At 38.3% G+C, this 23,608-nt stretch overlaps 1 protein-coding gene across 2 annotated transcripts in view; it reads right to left on the bottom strand.

The window, feature by feature from the left end:
- The window catches only part of RAF1 (Raf-1 proto-oncogene, serine/threonine kinase), a 75,756-nt gene extending 52,414 nt beyond the window's left edge, over window positions 1-23,342 (bottom strand). Inside the window, exon 1 of one of the 2 annotated variants that reach the window (XM_045551508.1) lies at window positions 22,960-23,342. The gene's annotated coding sequence lies outside the window, so the exon portion shown is untranslated. Of the gene's footprint in view, window positions 1-3,180; window positions 3,395-22,959 lie in introns of those variants that run through there. The other variant, XM_045551509.1, reaches the window with a different exon arrangement.
- Between the last annotated feature and the right edge of the window lie 266 nt (window positions 23,343-23,608).

Genomic DNA, 23,608 nt, shown 5'->3' with positions numbered 1-23,608 from the left:
GCTGTGAGCTAAGCTGACAACACAGCACTCTAGTCCGGGCAACAGAGCAAGACTCAAAAAAAAAAAAAAAAAAAAAAAAAAAAGATTCTTGGGTATTAACTGATAGAAAAAAAATACTCTCATATACACTACATAAATTGTCAGCCATGAACCAACCAGACATTCAGTAGAATTATGGAGAAAAACAAACACAATTCTGTCATTGATTCTAGCAATTCCAGAACACATGAATGCTAAAATGTGGGAAAACTGCTACCTTCACGTCATGTTTGCAAAGGATTCTATAATAGGATAGTACTCACCACTTTCTCTGGATTTGCTATGGGCCAAATACAGTAGGCTATGTTGTAGCCCTAAGAATACTTCTCCATTTTAGTAAAAGAGTGAAGCCAATTTTCAATGAATAAAAACAAGAGACTGTTGAATGTCAACAAGTTTTATAGGCCACTAATTAGCTAACTTCTATGCTTCAAAGTAAGTTTTTCAACTCCTTGAATAATTTGAAAACTACAGTAATTTTAAGAAAAACTCAACTTTTACAGTAAATTCTTTTTTTTTTTTTTTTTTTTTGAGACAGAGTCTCACTTTGTTGTCTGGGCTAGAGTGCCGTGGCGTCAGCCTAGCTCACAGCAACCTCAAACTCCTGGGCTCAAGTGATCCTCCTGCCTCAGCCTCCTGAGAAGCTGGGACTACAGGCATGCGCCATCATGCCCGGCTAATAGCTGTCCATATAATTTCTTGCTATTTTTAGTAGAGACGGGGTCTCGCTCTTGCTCAGGCTGGTCTCGAACTCCTGATCTCGAGTGATCCTCCTGCCTCGGCCTCCCAGAGTGCTAGGATTATAGGCGTGAGCCACCAGGCTGGCCAGTAAATTCGTAATTTTTAAAAATCAGGAATGCATTCTTGAGAAATTCCATGAGCAAAACGCACCAATAGAGCCTAAAGTTTTCTTCTGTATGCCAAGTGGAAAACTATGAAGAGAAACAGAAGCAGAAGGCCACTGATTTTCATCTCCTACTCTTTCAAGAAATAAGAGTAATTATCTCTTTAGAAGTTAACATTCAACTCCCATGCATCAGCAGAGAAGTCACATTCTGTTGGCTAAGGTAAAAAGGTGTACTGTATTTCCAAAGAGCTTACAGAGCTCTGAGCACTGTTCCCACAATCCTCATGCTTTCAATTGACACAAAGCATCATGTGGCTGAGAAACAGGTTATAGCAGGTAGGAACATTCTTGGGTATGCAAATATGTTAAGGATCAAAGTAAGAGGGTAGAAAACATAGGAGCCATACCATCTTCGTGGAAAATTGACCTGTTTAAAAATTAAAAAGATAGCCAGTTTATTTCCTACCACAATTCCTAATAAATTGCCGAGAAATGATCTTACACATGAAACTTTAAAGAATTTACTCTGAGGCTCGTAATCCAGAAGAATACCAAGTTGTAATAAAGGCATCATGAACTCAACACAGTCATTTAGCCTTCTCACCCTGTGGCCCAGCTCTAGAAATAATTTCAGTGAATTGCTGCATTCAGAGGCATTTCTAAAAATGAATAAATAGTGCCAGATTAATTAATAAAGTGTAAGTTAGAAAACAAACTTTGAAAAACTCTGGGAGAGTTTTGTGGTTGCTTTTGCTTTTGGAGTTTACCATATACTGTAAAAAATAAGAAAGCAAGATTATGTTCAAGGTGCAAGATTTTAGGGAGCAGCACACATACAAAGTACTATTAAGTAGCTTCAGGACAGCAGCACAATTCACAATCGCAAAGATGTGGAAACAACCCACACTTTCCAGATGTGGAAAGTGCCCATCAATACATGAGTGGATTAATAAAATGTGGTATATGTATACCATGGAGTATTACTCAGCTATAAGAAATAATGGGGATATAGAATCTCTTATGTTCTCTTGGAAAGAGCTGGAACCCATTCATCCCAAGAATGGAAAAATAAGCACCACATGTACTCACCATCAAATTGGTTTCACTGATCATCACCTAAGAGCACATTCAGGAATAATAACATTAATCAGGTGTCGGGCAGACGTGGGGTGGGGAGGGGATGGGTGTATACATTCATAATGAGTGCAATGCGCACCGTCTGGGGGATGGACACGTTTGAAGCTCTGACTGGGGGGGGGGGCAAGGGCAACATACGTAACCTAAACTTTTGTACCTCCCCACAATATGCTGAAATAAAAAATAAACAAACAAACAAACAAAAAAAGAAAACACAAAACCATCAAATGAGTGACTTCGTGTACCCCACAGGAGAAAAAACAATCCATGTTAAAAAAAGACTTGAGGTTTTATGTACTATATGATCCCTGCATCCAAGCATTTGTAAAATGAATGATTTTCAGAGGCACATTCTTATCATAGATAAATTCCCCAAGTGACACCATAAATACAGGGCCACTGAATAAAGGACTAAGACCAAGGAGAAAGAAAACAGTTAAACTCAAGGCTGCAGATGACTTCTGTGACAAGAGTGAGACGTTAACTTGCCAACTGACTGGATTTATTTCTGGAATTAGCCTAATGTGCCCGGGCAGTCAGAAGAAAGATGGATTTTACCACTGCTTGCTTGCTTGTGCTTCTAGAATTCTTCTCATCCCAAGGAATTTATCATATGTTTCAGAACAGCTCATAATCTAGGCTTCAATTTCCATCAGTATGATATTTTATCATTTTGTATTAAACTTCAAATAACCTAAATGATTTTTTAGATTGATACATATGGAAAGGAAGTGTAGCCATCAAAATTTGAGGTTCTTGTTATTAGATATTCATTGTATTTATTTATTTTGAAGGAAATGATTCATTTCCACTCTTCACCTTTCCTCTTAGGGCACATTTTATGACCCAGGTCTCATTGAATACTGTTAATTGTATGAAATCTGCAAAAATTTTGATAGTCAATTGTTAGATTAAAATTTTTATTTTAATAAAAACTACATTTGACATACTTAATACTATACATAATAAAAATTACATTTTATTATAAAAGAAAGCTTCAGGACAAGTCAGATCTGATACGACTATAATTATTAAAATACTGCTACTAGTACTTTAAGTATCATTTTAAGTGAGTTGAGTCCTATTATTTTCAGGTATATCTACCACATTAAAGCCTAATCTGAGGCATAAAAGTTTGAGTGGTAATGCTACTTTACCAAATTCTAGAGATGTGGACCACACTAGAGCACTCACTCAACCTTCTCAAGGATTCTCTTGTCATCACAGCTCCTCTCCTGAAAGATAAGAATAGATCCCTTTGGACAGTGGTAAGAAAAACTAATTATAACCATCTCTATTAATCCAGCAAGCTTTTCAGGAGTTAAGTGTGTAAGAACTAAAAGTCCTAAAACTTCTGCCCATAAGAGAGTCAAGAAGCAGTTAGATAAACTCAGGGTTAAGGCTGATTTTGTTTCGCCCTATGCCTTGGCCCTATCCCTTTGCTTAGAAAAGCCAAGCAGCCAAATAAATCTTCCTATTGCCCTTTCAAAAGTAGGGAAACACCCACAGGCACTAAACAAACAATATAAATACTTCATGTATGTATATTCTAAAATTTTCTTCAAAAATGCCTCAGCAAATCAGTAATTACAATCAGATACTCTGAAAAACCTCACTTTTGAGCTTTTCCTCAAATACTACCTTATATTTCACTTAAAAAAATTAAAGTGGTAGAACAAAAATATCTAAGGTAGCCAGCCACTGGGTATTGGATAAGGTTTTAAGAGATTCTTAAACCTACCTAAAACCTAGTCTGTGTGGTTGGGATTGACCCCAGAAAGTTTGCTTCAGTCAAGAGAACCCAGAATTTTACAGACTTTCCATTATCTCACAGGACTATTAGAACTAAGCAGGCTAACGCAGATATATTCATACTACCTCTTTTTTAATGAAGAGAAAGTAAAGTTCATAAAGTTTAGTGACAATTTAGGAGAAACAACAACAACAACAACAAAAAAACCCTCAGATCCTCAGACTTTAAAATATAGCTTTCTATTATAATACACTGATTAAATAACAAATTTAGACTTAAAACAATTTTATTTAATGATGTTACTATTATACTACTTTGAAATACATAGTTTGTAAATAATGCATCAGACCTCTATGTGGAAGAAAGGAAAATACTATAAAAACTATGTCTTCTATATTACGAGCAATCAAAATTTTTCTTCATTTCTAATAAAGAATTTAAATTCCTTATAACAGTTATATTATTAATACTAATGCTTTTTCTAACCTGGCCTTCCTTTCTTCCTACCCATTAAATGGTATAGATGGTATAAAAAATATATAATCTTTTATTCATGCAGCTAACATTATAATCTATAGCAAATGGATAAGAACTCAAGACAAGTAGAAACGTAAAGAAGATATTACAAATTTCTTTTACGTCACTTTATCTTCATTCCCAAAATTTTCTCCCCAGAGTTGGTAATAAATATGGCTTAGATAAAACAGAAGATAAATTAGATAAATTAGAAGACTGCTAAAGTACAAACCATGACTCATTAATTCTGAATGTTAGTCAATACAAAAGAATTCCTATACATCAAAATAACCCAGGCACTGCCCTAGAGTTGAAATTCTGTTGTAATATTACCTGGCTGCCCTGAGTTTCTCCTTGGTTTGAAAGCAGAGGGAGGAGGAGAAACTGGTAGCAAGAACTTAAAGAGTCCACATCTGGCATAACAACCTGAATACATTAAGGTGCCTATATTTTTAAACGGCATTTTCCTTACTGACATCTAAATTTAAGATTTATTGATACTTGTGTTTCTTTCTCCTTTACTTGGCATGTTTCTTAATATGTGAGGATTAAATAATATATGGGAAGTACATAGTGTTAGCCTGAGATAGTAAATATTCCCTATTATTATTTGTTATAGAAGCAGCAATTTCTATTGATTAGAAATGGTGTTCTATTGACTGGAAATGATGTTCTATTTATTACAATAATTAGGAACTCTTCCAGATAGCCCTTAAGCCTCCAGCCTGAGTTTTTCTGAGTTCGATGCCTAAAGCTCTTAACCACTATGTTACTATATACCAAAAATTAAGTCCCAGGTTCCAAAGTACAGATTAACTGTGAAAGAATGCTTAACTCTAATATTACTCAGAGAAATCTGTATTTCCCCATATTAACTACACACTATCTTATTCATTGCTCTTTGCAAATTGTCTCCAGATTCTCAGAAATCCTCTGCAGAGTCTGCATGAGACAATTCTAGATGCTTTATCTATTAGTCCATAACTTGGAACCTGTAAACGACATCACCATACTCCTAAATCCACCTATAATTAAACAATGCAACTTTTTGGAAAATCTCTCTGCCTGGATTTATCATTTCCTCAAAAAGCTTATTTCTCCAGGATATGAGAATTAAGAAAATATTAAATACGAGAGAAAATAAGCCACATACTATGTACAACTTAAAGCTACTTAATGCTTAAGAAAAATATAAAATATCCTATTTCATTGGTCTTTAAATAAAATACAGGTAAAAGTAGCTCTATTAACTATATATGGTATTCAATTTTATTTGAAGTGAATGTCAGTTTATATTTTAATCAGTTAATTAAATAAAATATTCTAATACTGTATCTCTGATAAATTAAAAGGATTACAAAATAAGGGATTATAGGCCAGGCGAAGCGGCTCACACCTGTAATCCTACCACTCTGGGAGACCGAGGCAGAAGGATTACTTGAGCTCAAGGAGTTCAGGGAGCTCGAGGAGTTCGGGACGAGCCTCAGCTCAGGGAGCTTGAGGAGTTCGAGACGAACCTCAGCAAGATCAAGACTCCGTCTCTACCAAAAATACAAAAATTAGCTGGGCATGGTGGCATGTGCCTGTTGTCCCAGCTACTCTGGAGGCTGAGGCAGGAGGATCACCTGAGCCCAGTAGTTTTGAAGTTGCAGTGAGACAGGATGACATCACTGCACTCTAGCCAGGGCAACAGAGCCAGACTCTGTCACCAAAAACAAACAAACAAAAAAAGTATAGAGAAGGAGAAATGGTAGCAATAAAATAAAAATATGCATATATATTAATGATTCCAATAGCCATTCTGATGAGAACATTATTCCAAAGACTTACACCCACTCAATTTTGATTATTTAATTATATAATGAACCTTTACAATTCCAAAAGCCAATATAATCATTTTAGAAATCTTTGCACTAAGCTTACTTCGGAGTATTACTATTACCTATCATATAAAATTTCAGGCATCTTAAACACGCTCATAAAAATTGGCAAAATTATCACAGAAAAACTTCTCAAAGAGGGAAGTCCTCTACTAAACGGTACATAAAAAACATCAGGTACCCCTCAGCACTCCAACATTTAGAATAAAAGGCTTCATGCTGAGCCCCCAATCTCACCCAAAATGCTTGCACAAACTGAGTATGTTTTATACATACATAAGTGATAGGAAGTTTCCCAGAAGTTTAGGAAATATTGATTGGTGGTAAAGGAAAACATATTTTGGAAAGAAGAAATATTTCTGAAAGTATTATTTTAAACTAGATCACTAAATTAATATTTAAGATTTGAAGAAAAGTTTTCACATATAAAGTTATATAAATTGTTCATTGTCATCTTACAGAAAAAAAGAGTAATAGAAATGAGTATTTCTTCTCAGGTCAACAAAAGTTTAGAAAAGACAATTCTTTAAAATATATTTCTAAGGGCTCTCTATGCAAAAGGAAAGCAATGAGTACTGGAAGGGGAAATTCATTTAAGATTTAATCTCTACCCTCAATAATTTTGTAAATCAGTTGAAGAAATAATATGGGGATTAGGTGGGGTTAGTCCTATAAGACCTGTAAGAAGGAAATGGAACTACTACAGGTCATAAAATTATAAAGCTGAGAGCATTCAGAGAACCTAATACAAACACCTATACAGTAAATTTGCATTACACCCTAGGTGGGGTTAAAATTCTGAGGTAAAGAGAAGATAGAGCTAAAATTACCCTAGAAAATCCTTTTAATCTCCATTAAATACAAGGCCTGTATTTAGGGTGTTTACTCCATCTCTCTGTTTCTTCCTCTTTAAAATAAACAATGTACCTATATCACCAGGTTGTTGAGAAGATTAAATGAATTAAGGTAAACTCTTAGAAGAACCTGATGGTAGTAGTCAAACAATAAAGGTAAGCTATCATTATCATTAAGGATCACTTTTTAAAAAGTGTTTCTTTTCATAAAAGAATCACACCAACTATAAGATGGTTCAACTGTAAGATGGTCAAGCTATCAGGCTTGTGAGAATTGAGAATGACAAAGGAATAAATTCACTTTCTTTAACTGCAGTCAAAACCTGTCATGAGAACATACGCTCACTGTGAGGAATGGTAGCTAAAATTGCCTGTACTATTAAAAAACACTTTTATTGGCAGGGCAAAAACACAGTTAAATAACCATATTTTAATGTGCTCCAAATGTGACATCACTGAACTCACTGCTCCTTTAAACTCATTTCTTTCTTCAGGCCAGCCTTCGTCCACATTATAGACTGGGTGATCAGTTTCAAGATTACCCCAAACTGACCTTTTGGTGGAACCGTCATCTTCCAGTAATTCACCAAAATAGGGAACACAAAAGGAAAAAGGAGAGGCACTCAAAATATGTTCTCTAGGCCTTTTAGAAAACATGCATATCTACAAGAAAGGTGATACTGTAGACATCAAGGAAATAGGTACTGTTCAAAAAGGAATGCCCCACAAATGTTATCATGGGAAAACTGGAAGAGTCTACACACAATATTACCCAGCATGCTGCATTGTTGTAAACAAACAAGGGCAAGTTTCTTGCCAAGAAAATTAATGTATGTATTGAGCTTATTAAGCACTCTAACAGCAGAGATAGTTTCCTAAAAGGCTATCAGGAAAATTATCAGAAAAAGGAGGAAGCCAAAGAGAACAGTACTTGGGTTCAACAGAAAGGCCAGCCTGCTCCACCCAGAGAAGCACACACTTTGTGAGAACCAATGGAAAGGAGCCTGAGCTGCTGCAACCTATTCCATATGAATTCATGGCATAATAGGTGTTTAAAAAAAATTTACCTCAAGCTTCCTTTAGGGAATAAATGTTTTGCTCTTTTTAAAAAAAAATTTTGGCGAGGGGATTGGGGGGAAAATAAAAATTTCAACTGGTTACACAACACTGGAAAAAAAAATCCACCTTTACATATAAAAAGTTTCTGCTGAACAAACACGCTCAAATACTCAGATCATCCAAGCTAGGAAACAACAATATGTCTAGTTTGGAAAAGGCTTATGCTAGTTTCTCAACCAGTCCAAAAGGGCACTCTGATGAACTGCAAGTTGGTATGTATTTGTCAATATTTTGAGTTTCCTCACTCCTCTTTCTCAATTTCTGACCACAAACTGGTAACTTCATCAGATGACTGACTAGCCAGCATAAAAGCACATGAAGAAATAAGCCACTCTACCCTTCTAAAAGTTAGCAAGCAGAGGGGCTGCCCATGTCTAGAAAACAGATTCCAGTGGTTTAAAAGAGTAATTAACTTTAAAAATACAACTTAAAAATGAGCTGGTTCAAAACAATTATACCAAAATAATCAGTCCCACAGTGAAAGATATCTAGAGCCAACTTCATTTTTAACTCTCACCACAAATGAGTTTTTCATTGCTTTCATTTTAAATCACTTTGAACTCTTTTTTTCTTCTCATCTTCAAATCAGTCATCACTTCTTCATTTAGGCAACAACCGTTAATTTTTTAAATGAACACACCCATTTACAAAACACACCATTGATACAAGTACCGAAATATACAATGTACCAATAAAATATAGTTTAGAGATGATCATTCTGATGGCCAGATAACAGTGGGGTTAAAAAAAAAAAAAAAGGATACATACTCCAGGGTCAAGGGAGAAGGAAAGGAAACAAACCTCCCATTTATCTCATCCTGCTATAAATAAATCACCTGGAAACACTGGCTTAATCTTGTATCACTCATTTCTTTTCCACATAAAAGGCATGAATTTTAGTGGCAATTCTTGCACATTCAGCAAGTGGTTTTTTAAAAAAAGCATTAACCCTCCTCAAAAACAAAGACACAAAATATGAAATAAGTGAATCAACCATTCTACACACTGGCATCACTCATTTGGACAGACAACAGGATGTGTCATCAAGATAGGAGGTATTCTCCCAGGTTTACATATTGCCAAAGCAATTTCAAGAAGTAACCATCTGATTCAGCCAGCTCTCCTACAGTTCCTTCTGTAGTCAATGGCTTTCAAATAGAAAGATTCCCTAGTCTTTTTTTTTTTTTTTTTTTTTTTTTGAGACAGAGTCTCACTCTGTTGCCTGGGCCAGAGTGCCATGGCATCAGCCTAGCTCACAGCAACCTCAAACTCCTGGATTCAAGCAATCCTACTGCCTCAGCCTCCTGAGTAGCTAGGACTACAGTCATGCGCCACCATGCCCGGCTAATTTTTTTTCTATATATATTTTTAGCTGTCCATATAATTTCTTGCTATTTTTAGTAGAGATGGGGGTCTCGCTCTTGCTGCTGGTCTCGAACTCCTGAGCTCAAACAATCCGCCCGCCTCGGCCTCCCAGAGTGCTAGGATTACAGGCGTGAGCGTCGTGCCCGGCCAGATTCCCTAGTCTTTAGTGGTGTCCCCACAGGCAAGCTTTGCTTTAAGAACCTGTAAGAATTACAGTAAGACACCTGTAAAATTGGTAGTATCATTTGTTTTTCAGAAATTATTTTGACGCTGTGGGGGAAAAAAAGAAAAAAATTGTTTTGAACCAACTTTTCAGGAATAATTTTCTCAAAAGGACATGTTTAAAAATTTTCCCTGTTAATTAGACCATTAATTCATTAAAGCTCTAAATTATACCCAGCTATTTCGCCACGCGATTAAAACAAAACATGAAAATGTAATCTATGTAATTATATAACAAAGTATTAATGCCTTAAGAAAAAGAATTATATGTATTTCCTACATCGTGTCATAATCCATCATCCAGTATATAGTATCGAGCAAAAAATTAGGTGCTTTAATATGTGCTGATGAAATATCAATGGACAAAACGTCTAATTACAATATTTGTCTTAAACTTTTTTCATGGATACTGAATCACTATCTATCACATAAAAATACTAACATATAATCTAAAGAATTAGAATGCCACTCTATAGACTGCAACCTGGCATAGAATGAGAGGAAACAAAGAGTAAGGAGTACCATTTATTCAACAATTGCTAAAAACCAGGTGCACGGTGGCTCACGCCTGAATTCCTAACCCTTTGGGAAGCCAAGGCAAGAGGATCGCTTGAGCTCAGGAGTTCGAGATCAGCCTGACCAAGAGCAAGACCCCATCTCTACTAAAAATAGAAAAAATTAGGCAGGGGTAGTGGTGCACGCCTGTAGTCCCAGCTACTCAGAAGGCTGAGGCAGGACAATCGCTGGACCCCAGGCACTTGCCTGGGCAACAAAGTGAGACTCTGTCTCAAAAAAAAACAAAAAATTGCTAAGAATCTACTTTCAACTTCTAGCTACTGTGAAGAATATAAAGTTCAGAAAGACATGACCCTTGCCTTCCAGGAGCTTTTAAAGAAGTAAAAACCACCACCATTCCGAAAATGGAATATGTGCAAGTCATTGTGCTAAGGCCTATAACAAACAATGGTAACTTTCACAGGGGAGGGATTCTTAAGAAAACTACTGTAAGAAATCCAAAGTGTGGAAAGGTTGCTTCTACCTTGACTAGAGGAAGACATGAACAATGAAGGATGATTTCACTGGAGTATTTGAGCTTGAAAAGACAGCATTTCAACAGACTGATCCAGAGGTAAAACAAAAATGCCAAAGTGAAATGAGAACAGAAAGAAACTAGGGAAAGAAATGAGCCTAATGATGAAGGGTCAGCCTTTTTACTTATTCCTTTTATTTTACATCTTTACATGTAATGTCTTTATAAACACACATTATAAATAGCAAACCCTTACCCCTCTAAACATTTACCCAGCTTTTTAATTTTTTTTCCAGAGACAGAGTTTCGCTCTGTCACCCCAGGCTGGAGTGCAAGTGGCCCAATTATAACTAACTCACTGCAGCCTCAAACTCCTGGGCTCAAGCCATCCTCACATCTCAGCCTCCAGAGAAGCTAGGATTATAGGTGCATGCCACCACACCTGGCTAATATTTTAATTTTTTGTAGAGATGGGGTCTCACTATGTTGCCAGACTGGTCTCAAACTCCTGGCCTCAAGCAATCCTCCCACTTTGGCCTCCCAAAGTGCTGGGATTACAAGCATGATAGCACTTATGGGATATACAAATCAGTGAGGTTTTTTAAAACACTTCTTTGCTTTACCCCTTTTTTTTATTCCCCCAAATAACTTATCATTATTCTTCAGGGTTTTCCTCTATGCTTATAAGGCCATACAGATGTCGTAGGCACATATATAGTTTTTTGCAATAATTTCCCAATCTCCTAATTTTTTAAAAGATACATTGACTGCTTACAGAATACATGTTCAAAGAGGGCAAGAAAAAACTGAAAAATGTGGAAAAATACAAAAAAACCCTGTTGATGGCACATGCCAACATTTGTGTACATATGTATCCAGTCTTTTTCTATGTACAGATATGTATTTGTAAATACTGTTTTTATAAAAATGGAATCATGCTGTATATATTTTAGTATCCTCCTGTTTTCACTTAACATACAGCTGATCCTTGAACAACACAGGTTTGAACTGCACAGATCTACTTATACAAAGATTTCTTTTAATAAATATATTGGAAAATTTTTTGGAGATTTGCAACAATTTGAAAAAATTCAAGAGGAACCTCATAGCCTACAAATATCAAAAAAATTAAGAAAATGTTAGGTATGTCATGAATGCATGATATCTGTAGATACTAGTCTATTTTATCGTTTACTATCATAAAATACACACAAATCTATTTTAAAAAGTTAAAATTTGTCCAAACACGCACACACTTATAGACCACACATGGTGCCATTTGCAGTTGAGAGAAATGTAAACAAATGTAAAGATGCAGTATTAAATCATAACTGCAAAAAACTCACCACAGTATATATATTATACAATTGTAACAATTTCATAGCAACCTCCTGTTGCTATTGCAGTGAATTTAAGTGTTCCAAGTAGCCACTTGTGTCCCTGTGAAATCCCAAATTGCAGTAAAAAGTGATCTCTCATAGGGTCTCAAGAATTTTTCATCCTGTTTAGTACAACACCATAATCCTTAAATAACACCATGGGACCTTTATGAAGTGCTACTAGTGATGCTGGAAATGATCCCAAGAAGCAGAGAAAAGCTACGACATTACAAGAAAAAGATAAATTGCTTGATATATATCATAGATTGAGATCTGCAGCTGTGGTAGCCTGCCATTTCAGACAAATGATTTATAAACTTACAGAATCAATAAATACAATACAGTGCTATAAATGTATTTTCTCTTTCTTATAATTTTCTTTTCTTTTCTCTAGCTTATTTTATTGTAAGAATATAATATACAATACATGTAACATACAAAATATGTGTTAATCAACTGTTTATGTTATCATGTAAGGATTCCCGGTCAACAGTAGGCTATTAGTATTATAGTTAAGTTTCTGGGGAGTCAAAAAGTTATACTCAGACTTTTGACTGGGCAAGAAGGTTAGCAACCCTAACCCCCATGTTGTTCAAGGGTCAACTGTATCTTATCACCCAGTATTAACTGAAATCATCTCACTGCTTAACTGAATACATTTTATATTAAAGTATGAGGGTATAAAGAAGGTAACTATTAAAATAACTATATGTACTACCTTATAGAAAAACTTTTTACAAAAAAAGATGATTCATTAACAAATTTACCTCTCTGAAGAACATTATATACAAATATATTTAAGAGGGAGAAAATAATCCATCAGATCCAAATATAGACAACTTCTAAGGTTCTGGCTTGCCCATTAGATCTAATTAGCAATTAAAAAAGCCTAGGGCCACTTCACACTCAGAAGGATGGCCATTATTTAAAAAAAAAAAAAGGAAAATAACAAACGTTGGAAATGACGTGGAGAAAATGGAACATTTGTGCTTTGCTGGTAGGAATGTAAAATGGTACAGCCACCGTGTAAACAGTTTGGTAGTTCCTCATAAAGTTAAATGCAGGATTACCATATGATCCAGCAATTCCACTCCTACGTATATACCCAAAAGTGCTGAAAGCAGGAACCCAAACAGGTATTTGTACACCGATGTTCACAGCAGTATTATTCACAACAGCCAAAAGGTGGAAATAACCCAAGTGTTCATCAACAGATGAATGGATAAACAATATGTGATATATCCATACAATGCTATATTATTCAGCCAAAAAAAGGAGTGAAGTGCTAATACATGCCACCACATGAAGGAACCTTGAAAGCATGCTAAGTGAAATAAGCCAGGCCGGGTGCAGTGGCTCACGCCTGTAACCCTAGCACTCTGGGAGGCTGAGGCGGGTGGATCGCTTGAGCTCAGGAGTTCGAGACCAGCCTGAGCAAAAGCAAGACCCCGTCTCTACTAAAAATAGAAAGAAATTATCTGGCCAACTAAAATATATATAAAAAAAATTAGCCGGGCATGGTGGCGCATGCCTGTAGTCCCAACTACTCGGGAGGCTGAGGCAGTAGGATCACTGAAGCCCAGCAGTTTGAGGTTGCTGTGAGCTAGGCTGACGCCACAGCACTCACTCTAGCCCGGGCAACAAAGCAAGACTCTGTCTCAAAAAAAAAAAAAAAAGTGAAATAAGCCAGACACAAAAGGGCAAATATTGAGATTTGCCTTCTATGAGGTACCTGGAATAGGCAAATTCATAGAGAGAAAGTAGAATAGAGGTTACCAGGGCAGAGGATAGGAAGGAATGAAGAGTTATTGCTTAATGGGTACAGAGTTTCTGTTTGAGATAATAAAACAGTTCTGGAAATGGGTAGTGGTGATGGTTATTAAAACACTGCGAATGGACTTAATGTCAATGAACTATATACTTAAAATGGCAAATTTTATATATGTTTTACAATAAAAATTTTTAATGGTTAAAAATGGTAATGTTAAAATATAACGAAACATAACACAGGTGCACACACACACAGCCTAGGGGTCCATTTTGCACTGTCAGACAGCTACAGGATACTAACCAGGAAAATCACAATCTCTCTCACAATCACACTTTAATCCTAGTCCAGACTAAGGTCAAGGAAGGTAGAAGAGTATCATTTATCCTATCATTCTCTCTGGTTAAAACTTTCTTCCAGGGCAGATGTAGTGGCTCACACCTATAATCCTAGCATTCTGGGAGGCTAAAGCGGGAGGATCACTTGAGGTCAGGAGTCAGAGACCAGCCTGAACAAGAGGAAGACCTCATTCCTGCAAAAAATAGAAAAATTAACCAGGCATGGTGGCGTGCACCTGTAGTCCCAGCTACCTGACAGGCTGAGGCAGGAGGATCTCTTTCAGCCCAGGAGTTTGAGGATGCTGAGTTACCATGATGCCACTGCACTCTACCCAGGCAACAAAGCAAGACTCTGTCTCAAAAAAAAAAAAAAAAACTTTCTTCCATGTCTAAAACCTATGAATGCAGAAGGAAATAGCCAGCATGGCAAGAGCTACTTGAGCCAATGAGTCAGCAAGCTGCTAAAGCAGGCAAACAGCCTCAAGGAGCTAGCAGTGAGAACCTAGAGCTCAGATAATGACCAACAGAGGGGAAAGATTAAGGTAACTGCTCCAACAGATGTCCTAAATTACAAAGTTCTGAGTTTGAATTTAGTAAGTATACCCTCTTTACTGTAAGCATTTTTTTGTATGTGACAGCAGGAAGAACAAACTAAATCCACAAGTGATTAACCTCTGAATCTCCACTCATTCAACTAATGTTTATTGTATAAGCAAGATAAGGTTTTAAGAACTGGAGACATATAAACAAGAGTAAGACATGCCCCATCTTTAAGGAGCTTAAGTCTACTCATACATAAGACATCTTACACAAAAATTCACCTCAATAAACATCACTTAGCACCTTATATTCCATATATTAAGCTGCAATCAGGCTGGGCGCGGTAGCTCACGCCTGTAATCCTAGCACTCTGGAAGGCCAAGGCAGGTGGATTGCTCGAGGTCAGGAGTTCGGGACCAGACTCAACAAGAGCGTAGACCCCGTCTCTACTAAAAATAGAAAGAAATTATCTGGCCAACTAAAATATATATATATAGAAAAAAATTAGCCAGGCATGGTGGCACATGCCTGTAGTCCCAGCTATTGGGGAGGCTGAGGCAGTAGGATTGCTTAAGCCCAGTAGGATCGCTTAAGCCCAGGAGTTTGAGGTTGCTGTGAGCTAGGCTGACGCCACGGCACTCACTCTAGCCTGGACAACACAGCGAGACTGTGTCTCAAAAAAAAAAAAGCTGCAATCAGGGGCCAGCCACTGTGTTACAATCTTCATATTCAAAAGTGATTAAGACACAGTCCTCAAAGAGAAGAGGAGAATGGTAAACAAGTACTTTAATGAAAGAAGGGTCACAACAAATACATATAAAGTATACAGTGCACATTACCAAAAAGAGTATTTACATATTTAAGGCTAAATAAAAAGTCTTCTAAAACCTAATATTATATTAAGTGTTGGAATTTATGTTCAATGCTTTCACTGAAGAACACATGCCTGGTCCATCAGCCTCTCAAATGGAAAATTTTTTCACAAATATCAATAAGCAAATAATTACACATTGAGTAGGAATCATTAATTTGAGTTTATAATCTAATGGGACAAGCTTACAAATAACTATACAATAAAGGCCATAAGAAAAACAAATACATTTTTCACCAAACTGATGCTTAAAAAAAGAGAGGGGGGAAAAAGAAGAAAAACAAATGCAAAGGGTTTTAAGGAGGGGCTCAAGGAAGGAAAATAACAGTACTGAGTAGGAAGGAGAGAAAAAGATCACGAAATGATTGCTAGAAGATGGTGTTTGAAATGGCTCTTAAAAGAGGAACAGACTGAAAGTGAGGAAATCATGTCAGCCTCTCCCCATTAGATAAGGTTCTTGCAGGCGGGAACTTGCCTTACCCTGCACCAAGGACAGTAGCCTGTACATACTAGGTGCTTTGAAAAAGAGCTTTTGAACTCCACTAAATATAGCGAGAGGAGGCCATGTGAGCAAGACATAAAGGCAAGAACTGCAGGTATATACTTAGTCTGGTAGGCAATGGAGACCCTTGAGATATTTGAGCAAGAAAATAAGGCCAGCATATCCATCCTTAAATATTCTTGTTTCATCACAAAATAGGATACATAAGAACCCACAACATCAGCCTGAGATGCAAGGGGTAGGAAAAGAAAAGAAAGAATTTTAAAAAAAAGAAAAAAAGAACCCGTATTTCCCTCCATAAAAGAAAGTTGGGTAGCTGGGGAACAAAAGGGAAGGCAGAATTATTCTGCACAGCATAACTTCCTGTATTCTTTAAATTTTGTGACACACAGCACTTTGGGAGGCCAAGGCGGGAGGATTGTTTGAGGCCAGGAGTTCAAGACCAGCTCAGGCAACATAGTGAAACCCTGTCTCTACAGAAATAATTTAAAAAAATTATCTAGGCATGGTATCATGTGCCTCTAGTCCTAGCTACTTGGGAGAGTGAGGCAGGAGGATCCCTTGAGTCCAATAATTTGAGGTGAGCTACGATCGCACCATTTCACTTCAGCCTGGGCAACAGAGCAAGACCCTGTCTCAAAAAAAAAAAAAAGTGACATGTGACCATATTAGTTATTCAAAAAAATAAATATATGAAATCTAATTTTTAAGAGTCTGCACATTAAGAAAGCGAATCTGGCAGTAATGTGGAGAATGCACTGGCATGGAAATAAATAAAAGAAGTTCAGTTCAGAAGTTCTAACAATAATCCAGGCAAACAGTAATAAAGACCTGAACTAATATAGAGGAAGTAGAAAGTAGCTGAAAGCAGCTCAAAAACATAATTGTCAATGCAATCTGACAAGTGACTGAATGTATGAAGTGACATAAGGGCCCATACCATGAATAGAATTCATTTAACTTTTGTAGTATAAAAGCAATATATTCAGTTAATTTGTAAAGTATTAGAAGAATACAAAAAGGAAAATTTGGCTGGGCACAGTGGCTCATGCCTGTAATCCTAGCACTCTGGGAGGCCAAGGCAGGAGGATCGCTCAAGGTCAGGAGTTCAAGACCAGCCTGAGCAAGAGCAAGACCCCATCTCTACTAAAAAATAGAAAGAAATTAACCAGACAACTAAAAATATATAGAAAAAATTAGCCTGACATGGTGGCGCATGCCTGTAGTCCCAGCTACTTGGGAGGCAGAGGCAGTAGGATTGCTTTAGCCCAGGCGTTTGAGGTTGCTGTGAGCTAGGCTGATACCACGGCACTCTAGCCCAGGCAACAGAGTGAGACACTGTATCAAAAAAAAAAGAAAAAGGAAAATTATCCTTATTTCTACTGTTTAACAACCACTGCTAACATCTGCATGTATTTTCTTCCTATGTACAAGTATTGGGGTTTTTTTAAAAACAGCTTTGAGATATAATTCACATGCCATACAATTCACCCATCAAGCGTGTACAATTCAATGGCTTTTATTACATTCAGAGTTGTATATCCACCTCCACCATCAATTTTAGAACATTTTCATCACCCCAAAAAGAAATCCATATCACTGTAACTGCCCATTCCCCTATTTCCCTCGGCTCCTAATCTATTTTCTGTCTCTATGGATTTGCCTATTTTGGACATTTCATATTAACAGAATAATACAATATGGGGTCTTTTCTGCATGGCTTCTTTCACTTAGCATAATGTTTACAAGATTCATCCATATTGTAGTATATATCTGTACATTCTTTGTATAACTGAATAATATTCCATTGTATAGCAGTCTCCCTTTATTCATAGATGATATATTCCAAGACCCTCAGTGGATGCCTGAAACTGAGGACAATATCGAAACTTATACTATTTATATTAATACTACGTTTTTCCTATACATACCTGTGATCAAGTTTAATTTCTAAATTAGGCACAGTAAGAGATTAACAATAACTAGTAGTAGGCCGGGCATGGTGGCTCATTCCTGTAATCCTAGCACTCTGAGAGGCTAAGGCAGGAGGATGGCTTGAGCTCAGGAGTTCGAGATCAGCCTGAGCAAGAGCGAGAGCCCTAAAAACAGAAAAAAATTAGCTGGGCATGGTGGTGTACACCTGTAGTCCCAGCTACTTGGGAGGCTCAGGCAGGAGGACTGCTTGAGCCCAGGAGATTGAGGTTGCTGTGAGCTAGGCTGACAGCATGGCTACCTGTGCAAGAGACCGAGACTCTGTCTCAAAAAGAAAAAAAAAAAAAAAAAACTAGTAATAAAATGTAACAATATAAGTATATTGTAATAAAACTTATATGAATGTGGTGTCTCTATATACCTTATTGCACTGTATCACCTATTCTCGGACCTCGGTTGACTACAGATAACAGAAACCATGGATAAAGAGGGACTACTATATTAAATTTGGGGTCTTTTAAATGCAAGTTTAATCATTCCAGATACATAATTTTGTGTTCAGCATTTTCCATGTCATAAATGCTTCATATATGCCATATTAAATGAAAAGCATAGTGTCCCATCAAGTGGCTATATCACAGTTTACTTAATCATTTTATTATTGCTGGACACTTGAACTGTTCCTAGTTTCTTCCATTGTAAAAAACTTTCTTAAATGCAAGAGGGAGCGCCTTTCTCTTTTTCCTTTTTTTTTTTAATTTTTATTAATTATATTTTTCAACTCGCCACTGCTGGCTTGAAGGAGCTCTTTTCTGAATGACAACCTGGATCCAGGGAAATGCCTCTCCCAGAAGCTCTGAGCTTCCTAATCAGATTTGCCACAGAGGGTAAGAGTTGTGTTCTTCCAGGGAAAAATCAGGATTTCATCTATCGCAAACCTAGGTAAAGGATAGATGTTAAAAGATTTCCAAAGTTGAAAAGGATGCCTCCGAATTATCCTGATTAAGAATGAAAGCCCTTAATTATAAAGACATATTAACCATTCACTAGCCAACTCTTTCATCAGATATCTACGGAGATATCTACAGGGATGAAGGGAAATTCTTTGTCCAAATGTGATGGCTAGTATTACACAGCTTCGAAGAAATCAGATTACTTACTTTCCATAGCAGGTTGGAAGAAAATAAAGAGGACTAAAGCCATAAAGATGTACTTACTCTTGCTACTGGATGACAATAAATTAAATCCAACAAGTAAAAAGAGAAGGAAGATGACACTGTACAGCCCACAAGGGTCTTCAGAAGCAATTAGACACAGTGGGTTCCTTTAAAACATTGATCCTTATTACGTGCTGCTTCCCATTCATTAACCAAAAATGTAAACAAACTCTAAATCACAAAGATTTTTAAATTGTAAACTAGTTTTAGGACTGTTAATCCCCACCCAGTAAAATCCCTTAGAATCTGGTCTAAAAATAAAGCTATGTGTCAAGTGTTCCTCAAAAAATACTATCTATACTGCCTGGAATGTGATGATAATTAATACACGTTGTAAGTAATTTGCCAAAACAACTTCAGATAGCCCAGGCCAAAACCAGTAACAAAGAAACAACACCCACTTGACATTTTCCTTGGTTAATCTGAGATTCTAGGAGGAATTTTAGAAGAAAAACAAACAGATATGAAGTTAAGTACAAAAAGCTAACTTTTTGTTAAGTAGTGAGAGCTACACTAGTAATTCTTGGAGAAACAAAGTAACAGAATGACTCAAACACTGTAAAATTAAAGATGAAACCATTAATATATAATTAAGGAATTTTTATTCACAACTTTAAGGCAAGAATAAAATACCCAGTCATTACTATCATGAGGATTACAGGCAAGATAATTCAGCCCTATACCAGATGTGCCAACTGAATTATGACACAAGTATCTAGTATTATATCTTGAACCCAGTCAGATGAGCAATTAGGACTTCTACCTACGTATACATATACACACACCAAAAAATGAGACCTAGACTGTTCCTTATTGGCGCAGTTCACTCTCTACCATCTTTGAGTGTAATAAAAAAAAAAAAGAAAGAAAGAAAAAAGGACCTAAACCCTGAACAACCTCATCCTAAATGAACCCAGTGTTCCCTGATTTTCCAAATAATTTAGTCAAGGTGAGCCATTTTCCACCTAATAGTCATTTGCTTTGAAGAAATGACTTCCATGATCTACACAACTTAAAAAAAAAAAAAAAAAACCCTTTTCAAGTCAAAGTTCGATTTTGTGGTTTCCTAAACCCTCTCATTGTCACATTAGTCTGCTGCCTTTTCAAAGGCAATACTTGACATTAAGGCATGCTGTTTGGCTTACAAGCCCCTCCCAAGATCAAGATTATTATGTATGGCCTATTATGTTCCTAATATATAAGCAAACCTCGTGTAACATTCTTCTATTTTTAAGCAGTAGGTCACTAACAAAGTTTTATCTGAAAGTTAAATGCATTAGAATCATACATTTCCCTGGTGGTCTAGTGGCTAGGGGAAAAAAAAAGAGTCATACATTTAACTACTAACAGACTATCTGAAATAGTTTAGTTATTAATTATATTTTTCATTTCATAAATAATCTAGTGCTTCTAGAAAAGTAAAATTTAACTTCCAAGAAGTATGAAGTGTATTTAAGAGCAAACAAATGACATGTTTTAAACTAAAAGCAACTAGCCTCAGAGCAACTATAATACAATACTTGATGTTTAATCATTCTTCACTTCATCTTTTAGATACTTTTCATTATAAATAACCAGCTAAACCTGTTTATCACTTTTCTTCTGCTAAACCAAATCCCATGTTCAAGTGTATTTCAGTCAAGCCTCCTAATTTGAAGGCACACGTTTTTTCAACTATTGACAAAATTTTAACAAAACTAAGCAATTCCACTACAATTTATAATCGCAAATACCACATACCTAAAAGATAAGCTTTTAGAACAGAAACAATAACAGGTTTATTTTCCAAGTATCCAGTGTTCAACTGGGTCAAACGTTTCGGTTGCATTTTAAACAGCTTAGCCCTTGAGTGATAAGGATAAAAACAAGCCAAAAGAATCTTGATGTTCTTCAGTGGTACATAATCATCACAACCCAAGAAAGATTTAGGAACTGCTACCTGAAGTCTGTTACTATTGTAATAATCACCTTAGCATAAGCATTAATCCTACAATAACATAGCTATTTTAGGAAAATTATGTTCACAGAGCAAGACTTTGTAACAGAATTGGAATCCATGGAATCAATCCAAATAAACAGTTTACTATATAAAATACATTTATTACACTAAAAACATGTGCATTCTACACTTTTTCAGATGCCTGTTTTATATAATCTACCTATTTCTATAAGACTGGGGAACATGGTTTATACTGTCAACAGCCATTTAAAATTCAGCATTAGTAAGGTGTACTACATTTATAAAGTTAATATTTTTGTGAGCAAATATAACTTTAGAAGAACCTTTTTCAAGAATCCCTAGGAATATGAGTTCAATTCATCACCACTGTATAAGTGCAAAACATTTGATATAAAACGCTTCATTTAGAATAATCCAAATTAAGTCAACTAGTTCACACTATCAACAACAAAGACAATCACAATCTAACAACTTTTTAGACTCTGATCTCTCACCATTTCTTCCCTGTACCCCAGGCAATTTGCTGCTTCCCAAACTCAGGGAAACTCCTGCCTGCTTCTACACCTTTGTACCAGCTGTTCCCTCAGTTCCTCCTCTCCTGGCGAGCACTTACTCATCAGTCCTTCAAAACTTGGTGCAAAAGTCTCCACTGTACAAGCATCCTCAACTCTCCCAAGAAAAACTAGCTGTCTAAATTCCCACAACACTTGGTAAGCCAGTCCTTATCACACTGCATTGTTTTCGGGCCTTGGGAGCGCACAGAGCGCAGACTGTCTCCCCGCTCAGCCCACACAGGGCCAGGCAGACAGAAATGCTCAACGAACGTGCGCTGAATTCCTTCCTTCCTTAGACTAAGTGACCCCCTCGAACCCAGGCACATCTCAAGGAGACATATGAGATCCTATCATTCTTCCCACCAGAGAATGAACACCAGAGGCACACCCAGAGCCCTGGAAAGAGAACAATGAATGAACACAGCCGCCTCGCCTCTCCTGATGTCTCAACTCCCCTCTCTGGGCATCGACTGGCTCTGCAGAAGCCGTGGCAGCTGCAGAACTGAAGCGTCCCGGCGGCTCTCACTTCACACAAAAGACAGCTCTGGCTCTCCGATCCAAAGCATCCCAGGGCCACTCCTCAGTACGAGCATCCCAAACCTTTCATTAGTAACCCACAGTCCCGAAACCCAAGGCGAGGCCCCTGTGCCTTTGTGGTGGGGCACTGACCCATTTCCTCCGCTCTTCCCCGATTCCTCTCGTCCTCCCTAAAAGGGTGTCACCTGACTGAAGGACTCTGAGAGGGTGCAAGCCTGGGTCCGCGACTCCGGACTAGAGAGGACAGGAATTAGCCCATCTGCGTGACAACACATACCGGGCAGCTCGGGGCGGATTTTCCCACTGCCAAAATATGAGGAATGCGCACTGGGCACAAGGGTGGCGCTGGCACGTTTCCACAAAACACAAGGAAACTTGAGTGTGGATGTGGAAACCAGGATCGCCGGCCATGACACGGGGCACCGGGGCCCCCGCCCAGCGCCACCGGGGGTGACAGCGGCCTGGCTCGCCCTCTGCCCGGCAGCCGCGGAGCCACTCCACCGGTACCGTCCGGGCCCGGCCGCCGGAGAAGCCGGCACCTCAGCCTCCGCGCCCGGTTCCCCCGGCAGGCAGCCGCGACCCGGCCCTGCCGCGCCTACCTGAGGGAGCCGGACCGCCCCAGTGTCCTGTCGTCCGGCGGCGGCGTCTGGTCTGCTCCTCCTCCCCGCGGCGGGTGAGGGAGCGGGAGGCGGTCACATTCGGCGCGTCCCCAACCCAGGGGACGGGGCCCCGGGCAGCCCCCGCATCGCAGCACTTGCGCTCCGCGCCTCAGGGCACACGCCCCAAAGCCCGGCCAATTGGCTCTTTTCGGGGCCCAACGAGAGCGACAGAGAAGTCTTCCCGCCTCACGCTCGTCCTCTTACTCCCGCCATCTAAGATGGCGGCCCCAGCGCCCGCGATGAAGATACTCTCGGGCGGCCCCGGCAAGCAAAGCCTCCACTCGGTGCTCCTCCTCCCGACCTGCGGCGCCACCGAGTCTCCGCTTCTGTGCGAGTTCTCCTGGCTGTCGACTTCAAACTTGGCTCGGGCATCCTTCGCTTTGGCCTGAACTCAGGCCCCGCCTCCAGGGGCGTGGCCTAGGGACCCTGGCGGCCGCCATTTCGGAGCTGAGGAGGCTGTGAGGGGAAACTGGCCGGCTTTCGGGAGGGGCAGTCGGTAACCGGGAAGAGTCGCCGTTCGGCCGCCCCTGAGGGGCCTGGGGCCTACAGGGGGAGAGGAAGGCCTGCCTGCCAGCATCGCAAGGCTCAG

Source organism: Lemur catta, chromosome 5 (assembly GCF_020740605.2).
Source record: "Lemur catta isolate mLemCat1 chromosome 5, mLemCat1.pri, whole genome shotgun sequence".
Classification (NCBI taxonomy): Eukaryota; Metazoa; Chordata; class Mammalia; order Primates; family Lemuridae; genus Lemur; species Lemur catta.
Note: the sequence above shows the minus strand (reverse complement) of the source record. Positions and strands in the feature narration are given on the sequence as shown.